This window comes from Ambystoma mexicanum, chromosome 6p (genome assembly GCF_040938575.1).
Source record: "Ambystoma mexicanum isolate Mex_15411 chromosome 6p, UKY_AmexF1_1, whole genome shotgun sequence".
In the NCBI taxonomy this organism is placed as follows: Eukaryota; Metazoa; Chordata; class Amphibia; order Caudata; family Ambystomatidae; genus Ambystoma; species Ambystoma mexicanum.
The window spans coordinates 1,071,397,738-1,071,416,212 of NC_090935.1; the positions used below are offsets into that span (position 1 = coordinate 1,071,397,738).

An 18,475-nucleotide genomic window follows, 5' to 3' on the forward strand; every position below is an offset into this window, starting at 1 on the left:
TAAAACTGGTATGATGACACTTGCAGATGAATATTGGAAGATCCACTTTGGAAGTAACCTTGTATCTGGTGGCATGCCTTGCATATAAACGCAGATCCTTTCTTAACTATCACAGCTACACTGCTGTGTACGATGCCAACTGCCAGAATATTTACAACTGATGTAATTATCTCCTCGATAATATTTTAAACGTTGTACTTTCTCTTGGTATGATTTAGGATTGACTATTTTTCATAGTCTGGTAGCAGAAGAGCATGTCAGACATTAATTATGTGTTGTGGTGTAAATAGATACAAATTGTTGGCTACAATGCATGCGTTTGCCACATAAATGTCTGCTGAATACATTCTAGAAAGGGCGTGATTTTGAGAAACATGAAGCAAATCATCTCCTGTGGTCATTGGTCGAAGTGGGTGGGAGTCGTTGGGAGCGGTGCTCCTCTACTTTTTTAATTAATTTTTAATGTTCCTGTACTTTTATTTTAAAAATATAAGTGTAGGAAGAAGTTGAAACTGGCACTTAAGTGCACTGCACTGAGCGTTCCCTTAAACGCCAGATGCATTTCTTCAGGGCTTTGTATGGCTGTGGAAGGGGGCGTGGCGATGGGGTTTGTGGGGAGCAAGTAATAACAACAGGCACTATAGTTCTACTACTGGTTTTCGTACACTTCGACCATTGCCTGTGGTCCTCTTCAGAACTGCTTGCAAATCTTATATACTTATCCAAATTCTTACGACTATTATCCTGTAAAATTCCCCATTTGGACAATACATTTAAAACATGATCTTGGTGAAGAATCCTCCATATTTCCCATGTGCATGGGAGACTCCCTCATTCGTATTTGCGTGGATTGTTTATGTAGCTCCCCCTTCAGAGCAAACAGCCTGCCACTGCCATTCTTAACGTGCTGTGCCCATCTGACAATGATGTATTGCGTCCATAATCTCCCAGACAAAATATAGATATGACATGTGTCACTACTCTTTTACTTTCTAAAAGTCTGATAAACACCTATATCTCGGGAGGATAACACAGGGGCAACGTGCTCGCATTGGAAGCAAGACGACACAGGGCAACACAGGTCCGATCCCTGGTTAAGCGCTTAGAAACCTCTGGGTATTAAGCACGTTATAAATAACCTGTCATATCCCTTTCTGCCTACACCAGGCTCCTGTTGCTTCCAAAAGTAGTGACCTTAAATGTGTTATCCGCTAGTAGATGAAATCATGGCTCTGGACTACAAATTGTAAGGTGCACCGTTTTTTGTAGTTACTACTTGGTTATTTTCACTTTGGCTGCAAGCAATGTTTTGTAAAAGGGAACTGGCAAAATAGTGCCCGGTTGACATTAGGTCAAATTCCCAATTCATATAAATTCAAAGCACTGTTTGAATGGGTGGGCCTACCTTTCCAAAGGAAATGACTTTAACATTGCGTATTGGTTTTTAAAAAATACAACTGAAAGCTCAGTTGATTCATATGGAAGAGATGTAATTCAGAAATAATAAAAAAATCCTTCAAGAAAACATGCGCAAAGCAAATTGTAGTCCCACGTGTTTGTTCACCAAGTCTGTGGTAGAGTAGCTTGTACCAAATGTTGACCTATATTGGCCCGGCTCTGGTTCTAATGTTGCCTTATCATTTTTAAAGTGTCCACAGAGAAAACAGACTTCCTGAAACACATTTGGTGAATGTAACTGTTATTAGGCAGCATTTCCAAGCAAAGTATATAATATGGTTAATGCACCAGAGCAGGATTGTCCCATAGAAAGATTGCATTAAGCTATAGTACTATTTATTTATTAATTTGTATTTATATATTGAACATGAAATGCGCAGTTCAACTGCTGGGTACCTTACACACCTTGCAAATGCATGATAGACAACTTAATATGTTGTACCATTTGATGGGGAGGAAGGAGCTGGGTGCATCAAACTGGGACAGCACAAGACAGACTATACATTCATATTCAGTATTTACAGATATGTTGAGGTATGAAATCTGCTAATGATGGTAGCTGGGGATAAAAGGTGGTTGGGGAAGAGTTCTGTAAGACTTTCAGCATTCATCCTTCATAGTAGTTGGCTCTTTAGGATGATCTTAAATTCAGTTACTCTTTCAATGACCTTAAATTCTGGAATAAGGAGTTCTGGTGACGGAGAGCCGGGCGAGTGAAAGAGGTAAAACCTGAGGCAGCACAAGATTGACAGGTTAGGTTGAACATAGGTTGGTAGCATGACGTGTGAAGGGCTGAGTAACGGGCAGAGATTCAGACGCATGTGGGAGCTAGTCAATTAATCCATTTAATGATATGATATGATAGATTATTTATAACGATTGTAATACCCAGAGGTTTCTAAGCGTGGACCGGGGATTGATCATGTGTTGCTCCATGTCATCTTACTCCCAAGGTGAGCATATTGCCCCAGAGATTTCCTCCCGAGAATCACAAGAAGAGTGCACTTCAAGTGTAAGTGATTTTGCAAGATTAGTCATTTGGCTAAGAGAGTACCCTGGGAAGGAGAGGATCGCAGGAAGTTGCATAGAGTATGGGTAGAAAAGTTAAATTGTAAGTTTGGTGGAAAACATGCATGAACAGACATGCCCATGAGAAGGTTGAAGAAGCCAAGTGGCCAGCTGAGGACAAGGGTGATGCTAAATGTTTTGGTTAGGTGAAAGGTGAGATGGGGACAGATGTTATTGAGGTTTAGGAGGTGAAACCTGACAGCTATATTGGGGTGTTCATAAATGCTAGAATGTTCACGCTGCTATTAGAGGCATTCCCCAGATTTCCAGCATTGTGAGGTGGGTTAAGGCGCTCTAGAGTTAATGGATATCGGGCGGGGAAAGAAGATATGACATTAGAGGTCATTTTTTAAGCAGTTGACCATCATGCAATGCAAGGCCATCCAGAGACTAATAAGGAAGAAGAATAAGATGTATCATCGGCAAATAGATCATATGATACATTGTGCCCTGCTACTGAAAGGCTTTCTGGCAGGTGTAGAGCTACTCATGTCAGGCAGTCATGTGACTATTCCTGTCTTTAATAAACTGAAATCTTTGCAGCAGAGTCATATCTTTAATTTCTCCAATTACTTTGCTGTCCAGTTCGCCTCTGCATACATAAACTCATAAGAAAGAAACTCAGTGTGAACTATGGAAGATATACAAATTCAGAATTGCAGGAGAAAGGGACACACTGGAAAGTGGAAGAATTAGCAGTCAGCCCATGGCAGTGGATGGTGATAACAAGTATTGGAAAATAGTTCTTGCACACAGACAACTTTAGGCAGGTGGTTGATACATTGAGGGGAAAGTAGGAGTCGATATAGGGTGCAGGAAGAGTAGATGAATGAATAACAATGTGAGGATTACTGAATTTTGAAAACAAAATCAAAATATCGAGGCTGAGTACCCCAAAAGGAAATACACCAAACACGGGTTACAAAGGAACATACAAAGTGCTTTATTTTATACTGAATCCAGTTACAAAAACAGAGCAAAATCAGATAGCTATCGGCCCTCAGTACAACACAAGGAACTCCAGCGTGTTTCAATGTGTTCAGTGAGAGACACTGTACATTAGAATGCATTCACATTTTATACACTTTGTGGGCACGATGGCCAGCCCCACTTCAGGTTAATATTCCACTTAATACATCACCGATCTAGGGTTTGTGCCAAGTCTCGAACAACCGCATATAACTGATTTGCCTTTAATACATGTATCAACAAGCCTATGCAATAACTGTGTGATTTGGGATTTTCCATGCTAGTCTTCTTTAACATTAATACAATGCAGTTAAACAAGTGTTCTATGTTCAGTATTTGAATACATTGTTTTTATAGTATACAAGTGGATTAGTTTCTTTACACGAGTAATCCCTTACACACAAGTCAACGAAGGACAAGGTCTCAGTTCACGACCTCAACAAGTGGCCTGCAGGCAAGTTACATATTAGCCATGTACAGAGGTCAAGCCGGCCATGTTGCATTTTGGAATGACATCGTCCACCATTTTAACTCACAGGGTGACTTTTACAAAGCAAATCCTAAAATGGGGAATGCACCTAAAATGGCGGCTTACATTGATTTTAAGGTCAGGACCTTGCAACACGGATTCTTTCGCAAACGACTTTCGAGCAGCTTGGCGTAGGCCAATATACATATATTTATTGTAACAGGAGGCACAATATAATTTCCTTTTTGACAAACCCTCCTTTTGGCCTATGCCAAGTGCTAAAACTACTTTGGATCTCCTTGCAAATAACTCCATGCATCATCATCCATGCACCCTGAATCACTGTCAGAAATATATATTGCCATTAGGTCATTTGCAAACATTTCTTTCAACATATATTCTTTAGAAGTTTTATCTGGGGCATACACTTTATGTCCTATCGAACCTATCGCGTGTGAGCAACATCCCCCTAGCATCGAACACATACCAGGTAGACACTGAATACAGCAACAAAGAAACAACAGGATTCCCAAAATAATCAGCAAGACCGAAAGTACCTTCCAACCCCAAGATCGCAAGAAGTTCCAGAACCAAGCGCTAAGATCCCAGTTTCCCTCGGGAACATGCACTTCGGAACTAAGGACGTGCAGATTCTGTATTGCCTTGAAGATAGTTGGGGAGGAATCTGGTATGAAAACACAGCAAGCGGACCCCACTAATTTACATACTCCACCATGCTCACCCAGAATGACATCTAATGCCATTCGGTTTTGAAGTGCTACTAGTCTTATCTCCTTTTGTTCTAACGTCATATTATAGAGTATGTCCGTGGTCCGGTTGATGGTTCTCTCCAGTACTCTCGCTAGATTTCTAATGTCTTCCGAATTCGCTATCTGCCCCCAAAGTGGCACAACTGATTTTGCTATATCTCCCAAGATTTGTGCTGGGGTGTCACCTTTCTCGTCCCGCCATGGACGAGCCTTTGAAACTTCTCTTGTACTAGCTATAAACACCCCATGTAATAGGATCCCTAAATAACAGGTTCCCTGCCAATCCCTGGGCAACCATGGGAATGCTACATTACCACAGACAAAGTAGACAGGTTTGCCTACATACAAAGGTCGGTTTTCCCCAGTCAAATTTGCAATGTTGGCACAACCTAGAAAATTTCCCATTGACTGAGTTCCATTCCTCTGTATGCAAAAAGAAACTGAATCGGGGCTATGATTAACAGTGTAAGAAGGAGGCGTGGCATCCTTATTGCCTATTGGAGCCATTTTAAAGGAAATCAAAGATTGGAAAGGATGAGACAGTTTATCAGAAGGACTAATAGAAGCAACATTCGGTTTACTCCTGTTTGCGAAAAGCGAGCATCCCAGGGGAGTCAAAACATGTTTCTCAAAACTATTCAAATTGGTGCCATCAAAGTTCCCTGAGATGCTATCATTCCACCGACCAAAGAACAGTGCTCTAAGAGAAGCATAGCAAGCAGTTGTCAAAGGTAAAGGATGAATATACCAACCTAGGCCCTTATCCCCGTGTTGCGGTAAATGCGAGCAGATCCAACAGTTAGACTTATTAAAAATGGCATGCGTAGCATTCATGATAAGCAGTAGAGTGTTATTGTGGTACCTTTGTCTATGCTGAGAATCCCTAGGGGATAGAGTATGCAAATGTACAAAGGGAGTAGGAACAATAGGTGTACTTTCAATAGGTCACAAACAGTTCTAAAGAATGAGTTTCCTTAAGGTACCACAATCCTAAGGCAGCGACTATTAAAAACCCAAATATCATTATAAAAATACAGCAATACATTTTCGGGGCCCAGGCATTTTGTCCATCGTCCCGGTTGGTCACCCTCTTATTCACAAGTCCCATACGAGCGGTAGCGGTAGCAGGCATTGTAGTCTTCAAACGGACACCCCAATGTTCGTTGCTGGTGACCTCCTGGTCTATCGACTTCTTAGTCCTTCCACAACCCTAGCCAACAGAATCCCCTTTCTCAAATTTGGGCAAAAACAAACCCCCGATGATCCTTTTCTTCCTCAAATGCACAGCCGAACTGTGCAGTAAGTCTATCAGATGCACAGCAAAACCGTGCCGTAAGTCTCTTTTCTTGGACGCAGATTGTACCTTACTTTTCCCGGTACTGATTGATCTGGAAACAATATGTCGTCACTTCGTGCTGGAAGCAACGTGTCGGAAACAAGTGAAGATGCCGAATTTGAGATAGCAGTTTCCGGATGCAAAACTTTTGGAGAGTGTGGAGACAAAATGGCAGCTTCCCCAGGCCTCACAGGCTCAGAGAGATTCTCCGACACACTCTCTGTGCCACTTACTGCTTAGGGATCGTTGGTTGCAGTATTAGCGAGGGGTTCTGTTTCTTCTGTAACGTGTGGCAAAAGGTGAGGAAGTTTCTAGACGTGGGACGCGTGGATCCAGTTCTTTCTCCCAGCGACCGCACCGCTGTCTGGGTGACCAACAGGACTTGGAACGGCCCATGCCAGTGAGGCGCAAGGCAAAAGGAGCGGTCAAATACCTTGACGCGCACCCAGCTTCCAGGCCGAATACTGTGGCCCGGGCCCTCGTATCGCACAGGTAAAGCTTCTCGTACCTGGTGATCATTCAGATACAGGTTTTTAGTCAACTGGCTACAATAATCTGAAAGTAATACATTTTCAACATTTCTCAATGAATTGCATTTAAGAAGGTTCCAAATATTGGCAGGTCTCCCCATTACCACCTCAAATGGAGAGAGCCCAGTCTTAGTTTGAGGGGTTGTACGCATGGATAACAACGCGATCGGTAAGGCGTCTGGCCATTTTAGTTTGGTTCCGGCACACGTCTCAGCGAGCTTGTTCTTAATGATACCGTTGTGTCTTTCTACTAGTCCGGTGCTCTGAGCATGTCTGGCCAAATGGAACCGTTTGTCAATTCTTAATGCCGTACATATCTGCAGAATTACAGCAGCGAAAAAATGTGGACCATTGTCCGACCAGATAACTCTTGGTAGCCCGAACCGCGGGAAGTATTCCTTTAACATGATTTTTGCAGTAGTCATGGCTGTAGCATCTTTAACAGGGAAAGCCTCAACCCATTTACTAAAAGCGCAGATAACCACCAGCACATATTTTTTATTATCAGAGCGTTCCATTTCAATAAAGTCAAAGTGGATTACTTCGAAGGGGACAGAGGGTGGCCCAAAACTTCCCCTTGGAGTTACTGTCCCCTTCCCACATTGTGTTGTAGGCAAATCATGCAATCCTGGACATAGCGCTGGGCAATTTTCAAAATGTTGTCATTCTCCCAAACTTTCTCTAACATTTTTGTCATCTTCTGGGAACATACATGCATAGGACCATAGGCCATGATGACCATCATCATTATATACGCGTCAGGGACTAGCCATTTCCCTTCCGCCATATCCACCCAACACCCGTCATCATTAAGTTTCCCCAAGCCGTCAGCCCACCTTTTGGATTCTTCTAACGTGGCATATGCTTGGATATCCCGTACAGACCCAACATCCTCATCCATTGCATAAGCATTTACAGTCTCCCTTGAAACATACATCTCTGTAAGGAGATCGGTAGCAGTTTGTCTAGCTATCTGATCAGCGAAAGCATTCCCTTTCCCTATATCATCTGTAATCTTTTGATGCGCTGCACATTTCATAACTGCTAACTGAGTAGGGAGCGCAAGCACTGAGAGTAGTTGTACTATTAGGGAGCCATGTTGGATTTTGGTGCCATATGAAGTTAGGAACCCTCTCTCTGACCAAAGTCTCCCAAAGTTGTGAACCACCCCAAAGGCATACTGACTGTCAGTACATATATTTACTGCAAGCCCTTGGAAAGTTCACAAGCTCGGGTTAATGCTATAATCTCTCCGGCCTGCACAGAATTATGCGTGATTCTCTGAGTTTCCACAACCATGCTTAATGTAGTGATCGCATAAGCAGCTGTGGATGTACCATCCGGAAGTTTGAAGCAGGAGCCATCACAAAACAGTTCTCCTTGCAGATTATCCAAAGGAGTATCTTTCAAATCAATTCTACCCTTTGTCTCTTGTTCGGTCGTATACAAACAATCATGTGGCACTTCATCCCCGCAAGTAGTATCTTGCGGGAAAAGTAGGAGTTCAGCCGGATTAAGAACACAACACCTCTTAATTTGAATGTGAGGAGCAAACAGGATCAATTCATATCTTGTCAACCGTGCAGAAGTGAGGTGTTGCATTTGAGTTCGGTTCAGTAGAACATCTACAGAGTGAGACACCATCAGGGTTAGATCATGGCCTAGGACCATTCCCTCACTCTGTTTTACAGACGCAGCAGCAGCAGCGACAGCTCGCAAACATCTTGGCAAAGCACATGCTACAGGATCAAGGGCGGAAGAAAAGTAACTGCACGGCCTATTCTTCCCTCCATGTTGCTGAGTTAATACAGCCAAAGCACATCCATCACATCCATGCACAAACAACACAAAGGCCTTTTCATAGTTTGGTGTGCCCAAAACTAGTGCAGAGCATAATGCAGTCTTAAGCAAGTCAAGCGATTGCTGGTGTTCCGCATTGCATGGCAGTGGCGAAGAAATGCCCTTCTTCGTCAACACCAACATCAGTTTGATCACTAGTGAAAAATGTGGGATCCACAACCTACAGTAAGAAGCCATACCTATCAAGGCTCTAACTTCCTTCTGTGTATTTGGGACAGACATGCCAGAAATGTGTTTTATTCTTTCAGGTGTCAATCTTCTTCCCTCCTTTGACAGGAGATAGCCTAAATAGGCGACCTCCTGGCAACAATATTGACATTTTTTAAACAAAGCTTTGTGACCATGCTTAGCTAAATGGATAAGCAATAACACAGTGCCCTCCTTACAGGCACTCTCAGAGTCAGCCGCTAAAAGCAAATCATCAACGTACTGAAGCAAAGTACAGGTAGAGGGCAATTCAAGGGTATCAAGTTGTTCTTGCAAAGCCCTACTATAAATGCTATGACTCCTAAGGTGAACGCCAACAAATATCTACTATCCTTGTGTATAGGAATACTAAAGAAAGCATTCTTTAGATCCACCACACTAAAGTAAGTAGCTGTAGCTGGAATCATGGTTAGGATTGTCGTTACATCAGACACAATTCGAAATTGTGGAGCCACGACTTTATTAATGGCACGTAAATCATTTATGAAACGGAATGGAATTGCATTATCGCCTTTCTTGTACACGGGTAAAATCGGACTGTAATATAACTTCCTGAAATTTTTTCACTCACCCCTCGATGCACAAAATCGGAAACAATGCATTTCAAAGCTCGCTCGCCCTCAACTGAAATTTTATACTGGGGAATGCGTGGCAGCTCAATTCCATGTTTCAAAACTATCTTAACAGGTTCAATATGTAAAATACCGACATCATTGTCGTCAACAACCCATAAGCTCTCTCGTACATTAATGAATTCTGGTGGCAAAGGTCTAGTCAAGAATTGCGAGACAGAAAATTGCTGTGGTGAAATAGTCAAGCGCACTTCATTAGAAGAACAATAAATCACTGCATTTAATTCTTTTAACAGATTCAATTACAGCAAGTTCTCTCCACAATTTGAAATCAACAGAAATGGACAGTGGTCCGTAAAGGGACCCAAAGAAATGGGTACCGGCAAAGAAACTGGACAAACAACTGGTGTGCCAGAAAAACCCTACAGAAACATTGGTTTGCCCTGACAGTGGAATGTTTGGAACCCCGTGAATGATCAATGGAACACTTCTGTGCTCCAATGTCTATCAAAAACTGATGTTTTCTATTTCCCACCATCATTTTAACATAGGGACCTTTCTGATTGACGGGAATAGGTGTAGGTTCCAAACCCTGCTTCGGGCAATCCTAACGAAACAGAATATCATCAAAAGGAAGCTCTTCAGATAAATATGCAGCGGAAGGATGATCAAATATGTTCCTGGTGTCCACACTCGAAATCTGATTATCCTGCGAGAAAGGTTGCTGAGGGTCCTGTACAAACTGACCTCTACCCGGGACCCCTACACCCGGGCAACCTCTGAATAGTCTACCCATATTTCCGAATGTATTATTTGACCTTTGTTGAAGGACGGGGCATTGTGCTCGCCAATGACCCTCTTGACGATAATCAGCACACTGGTTTATGTTCACAGGACCCAAGGGCACATTCCCTTGCGGTACATATTGACCTCTAATCTGAGAACTACCCCCTCTGGGGCCTCTAACAATTTGCTGCAATAGCACTTTAGTTTTCTAATCGCCTTTTCGTTTTTCTACCATATCTTTTTCATTATTGACACGGTTCTCGTAGTATTGAGCCATGTGCAGTGCTTCTGATTGTGATTTCGCCTGCCAAGCGCTCTCAGAAGACATAATTTGTGACTGGATGTCAGGCAGCAATCCACACACAAATTTGTCCACAAATAACCTTTTCCCAGACTCTGTGCCTAGGTCTTGTCCACTAAAATCCGAGAATACCTGTTTGAACCGATTAAAGAACTCGGTAGCACCCTCAGACTTTCCTTGGACACAGGCCGTAAGTTTGTCCCATATAATTCTTTTTTCTGGAATTATAGTTTTTAATTTTGCAATAATTCTATCAAGCAAAGTTAGTATCACTTGAGGCGGTCTTTGACCAGCTGGCCTTCTCCACCGAGTCTAGTTATATTTACCAATGTATCTCCCAACCATGCTACGTCGTCTATAGTTCTAACTTGTTTCCACAAATCTACAGGCAGGAGTACAGGGAATAACAAATCAATATCGTCTAAGGTGAATACTGAGGATTGCAAGACAGACTCTATTTCTTTATAGAATACTGTCGGATTTTTCCTAATATCAGGAATAGATTGCCTAATAGTATTCGCTTCCTGTCTTGAGAACGGGACATGAACGAACTGTGATAGATAATGTGCAGGAATGTCCACAGCGACTATACCCCGTGCAGCATCGGCCGCAACCTCAACCTTCGGGACATATGTCAGAGGAACCTCTCTCATAGGCAAATGAGAAGTAGGTGACTTCGAATGCTTACTAAGCAACAGAGCTAAATCGAGTGCTAAAGCTGTTGAAGAAGTGTCAAGTAAAAAAGCTCTCTTGTAAATACTCAATAACTCTGTCATAACTAATCTTTCTTTTTACACAATCATCCTGTAGGTACTCTATCATTACCTGTATCACTTTCCTTTGCATTTCTGGCTTATACTGACTATACGTGTCATATACTTCAACTGGAGTTATCAACATATCCGAAATCCATCTAAGTGCGTCCTTCGTACAAATTCGTGCTTCCTCAGATATCGATTTACGACAAGGAAGGAACCGTTTCTGTACATACATACTTTCCTCCTCGTCATCCTCATTCTCTAACTTTTCTATCTCCTTTCTATACCCAAATAACCTCTCGACATGCTCATTTACCTTCTCCACAGTGTCTCTAGAAAACGCTAAAGTATTTAGATCCCTTAACCTTTGCGGGAGTTCTGCATTATTTAATTGTCCCCACATTACACATAACTGAATCCCTAAACCTTCAATAAAAACATTTTTCTCAAGAAAATTATCCATATTACAAAGTGCGGCAAAAACATTAGCTTGATCATCCCTCTCCATACAATGCTTAGCCCATGCAATTAACTCACGTTTCTTCTCCAGTGGTACAGTATTGCGAGTGACAACCTTTGTCCCTGCACCTCGATCGATTACAAGCGGCTCAGGACCACTTGGAAGAGAGGGAGCGGGCAAATTCAATAGAGGTACTGTAACTGGTGCGATAAGAAGAGGTGGAGGAGCTGGAGGAAGGAAGGGAAACATTAGGAGGAGCAGGAACAACGGGAACAACAGCAGGTAGAGCAGGAATAACAGGAGGAATAGGCAAAGCAGCAGGAAGAGGAACATACGGAGGTGGCACAGAGGCACCAGGCCTTCTTTCATTTAACAATGTATCTATAAATTCATCAGAAGCATGGAGGTCTTTGGAAGGAGATATTTTTTGAATTTCAAGTGTGAAAGCCCTATCCATATTCCTAGTCGATTCAGAATTTTTATCTTGGTCATACAATAACGCTTTTTCGGCGTTCGTCTTATGACGGCGCGCATGCTTCTCTCTACTTTTAAGTTGTTGCAACGCTTCTTTTTTCCAATTCTGAAAAACATCAAATGCTGCAGGTCTAGCCTTTTTCTTTAATAGAATTGACTCTAAATACTCAATACGAGGGATTTCAAAACTACCATTGATTGGCCACTGAAGTTCGGAGGCATGTCTGGTTTGTCTGTGCCAAACATCATTAAATACTATACTTCCAAAGCCATGCTTACAGTACATAGTACATGCCGGCGAACCCTCCTGTGGTGCCGGACAGCTAAATTCCAAAGATTGTCATAGCTGCGGAACAATTCCCTGAAGCAGGTAGACAATTTCCCAGGCATATCAAAATATTGGTGTTACCTGGTCTATAATTGTGTCTGCAGAAACAATGCGCCAAATTAAAATTTTCATGGTTGAATTAAGAGTCGGGTCACGACTCACCTGAACAAACCTAAGGAGGTCCGATCGGATTTCAAAGAATCTTACCTAACTAATCTTACCTCGTGTATGGTGATTTCAGCAAATCTGCCCGCCTCGATAAGTGGACCCTCGTCAAGATGCCGTCTCAGACCACAAGCTAATCGTCCAGGGATCGGGTCGTGCAGTGCTGCTGAGGTGTCGCGTCTTGTTCAGTGGGGCCCCTTTTTTGTCACACCGTCCGATCCCGGTCCGATAGCCTGTGTCAACCTTCAACAATCCGGCATCAATCTTGAGGGTTCCTATTTGGGCGCCAACTGTGAAAACAAAATCAAAATATCGAGGCTGAGTACCCCAAAAGGAAATACACCGAACACGGGTTACAAAGGAACATACAAAGTACTTTATTTTATACTGAATCCAGCTACAAAAACAGAGCAAAATCAGATAGCTATCGGCCCTCAGTACAACACAACAATCTTCAGCGTGGTTCAATGTGTTCAGTGAGAGACGCTGTACATTAGAATGCATTCGCTTTTTATACACTTTGTGGGCACGATGTCCAGCCCCACTTCGGGTTAATATTCCACTTAATACATGACCGATTTAGAGTTTGTGACAAGTCTTGAACAACCGCATATAACAGATTTGCCTTTAATACATGTATCAACAAGCCTGTGCAATAACTGTGTTATCTGGGATTTTCTATGCTAGTCTTCTTTAACATTATTACAATGCGCTTAAACAGGTGTTCTATGTTCAGTATTTGAATACATTGTTTTTATAGTATACTCGTGGATTAGTTTCTTTACATGAGTAATCCCTTACACACAAGTCAACGAAGGACAAGGTCTCAGTTCACGACCTTAACAAGTGTCCTGCAGGCAAGTTACATATTAGCTATGTACAGAGGTCAAGATGGCCATGTTGTATTTTGGAATGACATCGTCCACCATTTTAACTCACAGGGTGACTTTTACAAGGCGAATCCTAAAATGGCGGATGAACCTAAAATGGCGGCTTACATTGATTTTAAGGTCAGGACCTTGCAACACGGATTCTTTCGCAAGCGACTTTCGAGCAGCTTGGCATAGGCCAATATACATATATTTATTGCAATAGGAGGCATGATATAATTTCCTTTTTGACAGAATGAGAGCAAAGTTGTCCGTGTGAATGAATGAGTATGAGTCTAGAAGAATGAGTAAGTGTGTGCTGAGGGGGAGATACATGAATTACATTTTAAGGGCCTGAATCCACCTTACTAGCTTGTCATTCTCCCATGCCTTTTAATGTCTATTAAATAGAGTATTTCTGAAAGTGTTGCAAAAAACAAAAAGGCATAATGTGCTGGGTACCATGACCTTTGATCTCACAATCAAATTCAAAGTTAAAGTTTTGAAACAAAATGTATTGCGGCCATAATTCATTACATACATTTGTACATGAGCATAAGCCATAAAATTGTGGTCCTACTGCCTCACTGGCCTTGAAGAAATCCAAATATTTAAACAGAGACCCAATGCCTAAGTGCCTAAACATAAACCATATGCTGACACAAGCCTATTGGTGCACGTGCATTGTGTTTCACAGCACTGGAGTTTTAGCAAGGTTCACTTTTTCAGGGCCTGATCGCAACCAAAATAAAATGTGCATGAGACCTAAAACACACAGGGCCTGATTCATGGAACGTTTTCCTATGGGATTTCACCATTATAAAACACATCCATGAATCAGGCCCACAATCTTTCCGAGGGTTCTCTATTATTCACACACCATATAATAGACCAAAAACATAGATTGTTTCCAAAGATTCTCTAACAAGCTTCATGAAATGGACAGAAGCACTTTTCATTCAACATCTATTAGTAGTGCTGTACACAGCGGAACAAGAAAAAGAACAATTAAAGGAAATTCCTATCATATTCAGATGTTCTTGAAACCGTATCCTCAATTCTCTCATGATGCTTCCAATGTGTAACTTCTGACACAGATTATAGGTATACAACAAATGCAGTTGTGCAGTTGATGACATCTTTAACATGAATTCTTTTGTTCAGATTACTAACTGGCATTTCAGTAACCTCCCATGAATATTGATTTATATTGCAGATGCCACGTTTATCAAAGAAATGTTGCGTTCCTTAGGTGTCTAGATTTGCATATTTATTTTCCATAAAGGATGGGCATAGCTGTGTTTGCAAGGTCTGGACTTCCGTATGTATCAACAAAGCTTGATCCGTAGGAATTGTTTTATACTTTGGTCCAACAATAATAAATGTCAATATATATTTAAGATTTTGAAAAAAGATGTTGCTATCCTTGCTGTATCTTGTGATAACTTTCAGTTTCCCTTGGTTGTCTGTGTCTGTTTTATTTCTGGGTACTAGAGGGTCCTTCCTCTCCATGGTGGACATTTTGTTTTTGGCTAAATTTAATGTGCACATGTTGTAACCTTTTTCCTCGAATATTTGTGTTAGAATATGGCATCCTTGATTAAAGTTGACAGTTTTACTTAGGTTCTTGCGTGCCCTGATAAACTCTCCTGTTTAGAATGTTATTATAGTACTTCTGCTATGGTAACCTGTTGCCAAGGGAATTGAGTTAACCTGAGTTGCTTTACCTAATTTTTCACTTTGTAGTGTGCCTCCATCCACATATATGTGGATTTCTTTTTTTATTTATTTTTTTCTTTTTAGTTCTGCTAGCAGTTACAGTTAATTGTATTCCAAATGTGTTGTGTTTGAGTAATTTAAAATGTGTCTGTAGTTGTTCCTCTGTACCCTGTTATATTATAAAGATGTCATCTATTAATCTGTGCCATGCTATTATGACTTGATTTGCTTATAATACACTTACTCGAATATAAAAACAATATTATCTAGTGGAAATTGAAGCATTTCCTTGATCATATGTAGATGCATTAGATATGCAGCTGATGTGTTCGTAAATGAGTGGGTAAGAACTTCTAATGCCAGGTCGTGTGCAACATAACTTTATAGTGCTCTCACATCTAGGCTTACTAGAAAACAATCAGTGTTACTGCTCGAAGTTATCAAAAATCTGTAGGTTGTGAATTTAGTCTTTGGCATTTGATGGTCATTGTGTGGTGTTCTTTGCCCAACCATGCCCTTTACTCATATTTAGCATTAATTACTTCATTAGACAACATGGGGGTTAGGAGGTGTAACTTATTTAGTACTGAGGCTCTTTGTGGTGCCCTAGAGTTTCTTGAGTTCTTATTCTTTCTGCTTTTTGTGCCTAGGAGTTCAGTATGATTATCCCTCTCATATATACCTCATCATACCTCTCCAAAACTATATCCAAAAACACTTCCACCGACCCACAAGAAGTCACCATGCTAACCAACTCTGCGTTCCATCCATAAAAAGAGCCAGCGCCGGAGGCATCAGCTTCCCCCACATAGCTCCGAAGCTCTGAAATGCCCTCCCAAGCGCACTTAGAGCAGAGCCTTCCCTACTGGCATTCCGCAAATCCCTTAAAACCACACTTTTCACATAACCTTTCCTCACACTGATGCCCTGTCTCTCACACTGAAGAATCCAACCAAATGTAACATATCTGCCTTCGTGCTGTCCACAGTTACTCATATAACCCCTAAGATAATTGTCTAGAATGCAAACTCTGCCTGCTCATATTATGTAACCTCAAAATGTATCACCAACTGTAAATATAAATGTAACCAGTGTGATTTCCTTTGTATACAGAAATGCTTACATGTAACAATGCCACGATGCCCCTGGGCTGCTGCGCACTTTAAAAATTAGAATACATAAATAAATAAATAGATTTTGAGGGTAGCCCACAATCTGTCTGCAGAGGGGGTCTAGAGATTATTTCTGCCTCTTGTTTAGGGAACTCTTGGCTGCTGGATGCTTTAGTGACCAATATTCAATCACCTGAAGGCTCCTGATTAGCTAGAGGAAAGTCTCACTTTTAATGATACTAGGGCATGGTCTGAGAGACTAGCTGGGGGTCATCATACAGCTAGCCAATTCTTGCAGAAGTGATTTCTAAATGAGGAATGAATCAATCCAGTTTTAATCTAAAATCCAAAATATAAAGGGAGTCAACTACTAACTTTGTACATTTGGTTTTGAGGCTATATATCTCCCTCAGAGACATCCAAACGTTGGTCTTCCCCTACTGCCTTTTGTCACCAGGGAGGTACATGTTTAAAAGCTAATAATAGGCTTATGCTCCATTGCACACGTTTCTTGGGACACTTTAATATCATAGCTATTAACCATTTCCAGTCAATCAATAGCTTCAATGTTGTCAGACCCTGAATGTTCCATGATAATAAAGATATTTCAGGTTATTAATGTTACCAAAGTCACTTGGAATCATTCTCTCTCTATTGCTTTCAACCTTGTTAGACCCAGGGGGCATACTGTATCAATCCAATTTGTTAAGGTTTATGGCATTTCCATGCCTATTATCAACATCTTGGGAGGATAGCTGGGGGGCAACATGCTCGCCTTGGAAGTAAGGCGACACGTAGCACCACAGGTTCGATCCCCAGGTCTGCGCTTAGAAACCTCTGGGTAGCGTGTTATAAATACCCTATTATATCATATCATAACTCCCTGAGTAGCCCTTGAGTTATTATAATGGACTTCTGGTGGAGGATTTATAGTGACACTGGGCCAAGTCAGAGCAGATGGTGTGAATTGTAGAATTTGTATTGAAGATTGCCTAGGTCGTAGAGATCCAAACTCATTTCTGGGTAACCCCTCAGTGAGGTGCTCATTGCTCTGAGGTATCTCAATTTAATCACAATTAACATTAGTTGAATCTGGTAATCTTGTTGCCCCCACCATATAAGAGAGAATAACTGATAGACACCCTTTCCTGTGTCTTATCCTATGGGCATATGTATTTATTAGAGATTATTTATCTCTTCTAATTGCCGAATTAAATTGTGGAACATTAGTCATATAGACTACTCTTCATTTGATAAAGGATTAGTTGATGTGCTTCAATATTTGATAATGCGCCATTGGATTTAAATCAACATATTCATCAGTGATGCAGGATGTGGATATCGTTTTTGTGCTATATGCCACTATTTTTGCCGGTAAGAGCATAAACCTGAATACCCAGAAGCTAATATTGACACCTGTCGAAAATGTCCGCCCATATAGAGAATAGTCCTCTTTTTAAGAGTGCATGGGAGGACACAGCTTTATTCTGAAGCGCTCTGTATGTAATCGATACTTCCTCAGCAAATACGTCACCAAATAGTCTCTTCCTGCCGGTGTTCTATTTCCCAGCAACACCTGCTCTGCTTATTGGAGCACAGGCTACTCACAACGCCATTACACATTGACTCCTCAGCTGAAAGGTCTGTGCACTGTGTATAGACCAGGTGTCTGCACACATCACAAAACCTATGGACCTGCTAAGCACCAGGACCTCATCTTTCTCACAGCCGGCTGTGCAGGCTACTGTTTGCACCTCTGAAGTGAATCAAGAAAGACCACTTGGGAACACGTCTGTCAGTGTTCAGGAAATTGTAGCCATATTGGCCTGGTGCTTCTGATGCCCCACTCTCTATTCACTTTAAAACACAACTGATAAGGTCATTGTTATCTCTGCACGTCAGCAATGGATGTTTGGGTAACATGTAGAGAAAGGGAAATACCAAAGGAAGCCAATACAGAAATTTCATCCATTCATGGTGACCAGCTCAAGTACAATGTGCTCACCTTTCAAATAGAGCAATGTCGTGTGTAATGGGCTTGATAATCTGGTTTAGCAGACTCAACCCTTGATCCTGCCCATGATGATAAAGTGAGTAAGCTTGTGGATAATATTGACGCCAAATTATACCACATAAAGCGCTATATGAACCACCATTTTATTAATATATTGCATACTTTTTTCAAGTATGGGATTGGGATGATGAAGAAGGACCTGAAGTATTGTTATGAATTTGTGACAGGAATATTCATACAATCGGGGGCT

At 41.5% G+C, this 18,475-nt stretch overlaps 1 protein-coding gene across 1 annotated transcript in view; it reads left to right on the top strand.

The window, feature by feature from the left end:
• Positions 1-18,475, top strand: part of LOC138510185 (contactin-associated protein-like 4) — a 2,554,874-nt gene that overhangs the window by 1,636,501 nt on the left and 899,898 nt on the right. The window lies entirely within an intron of this gene.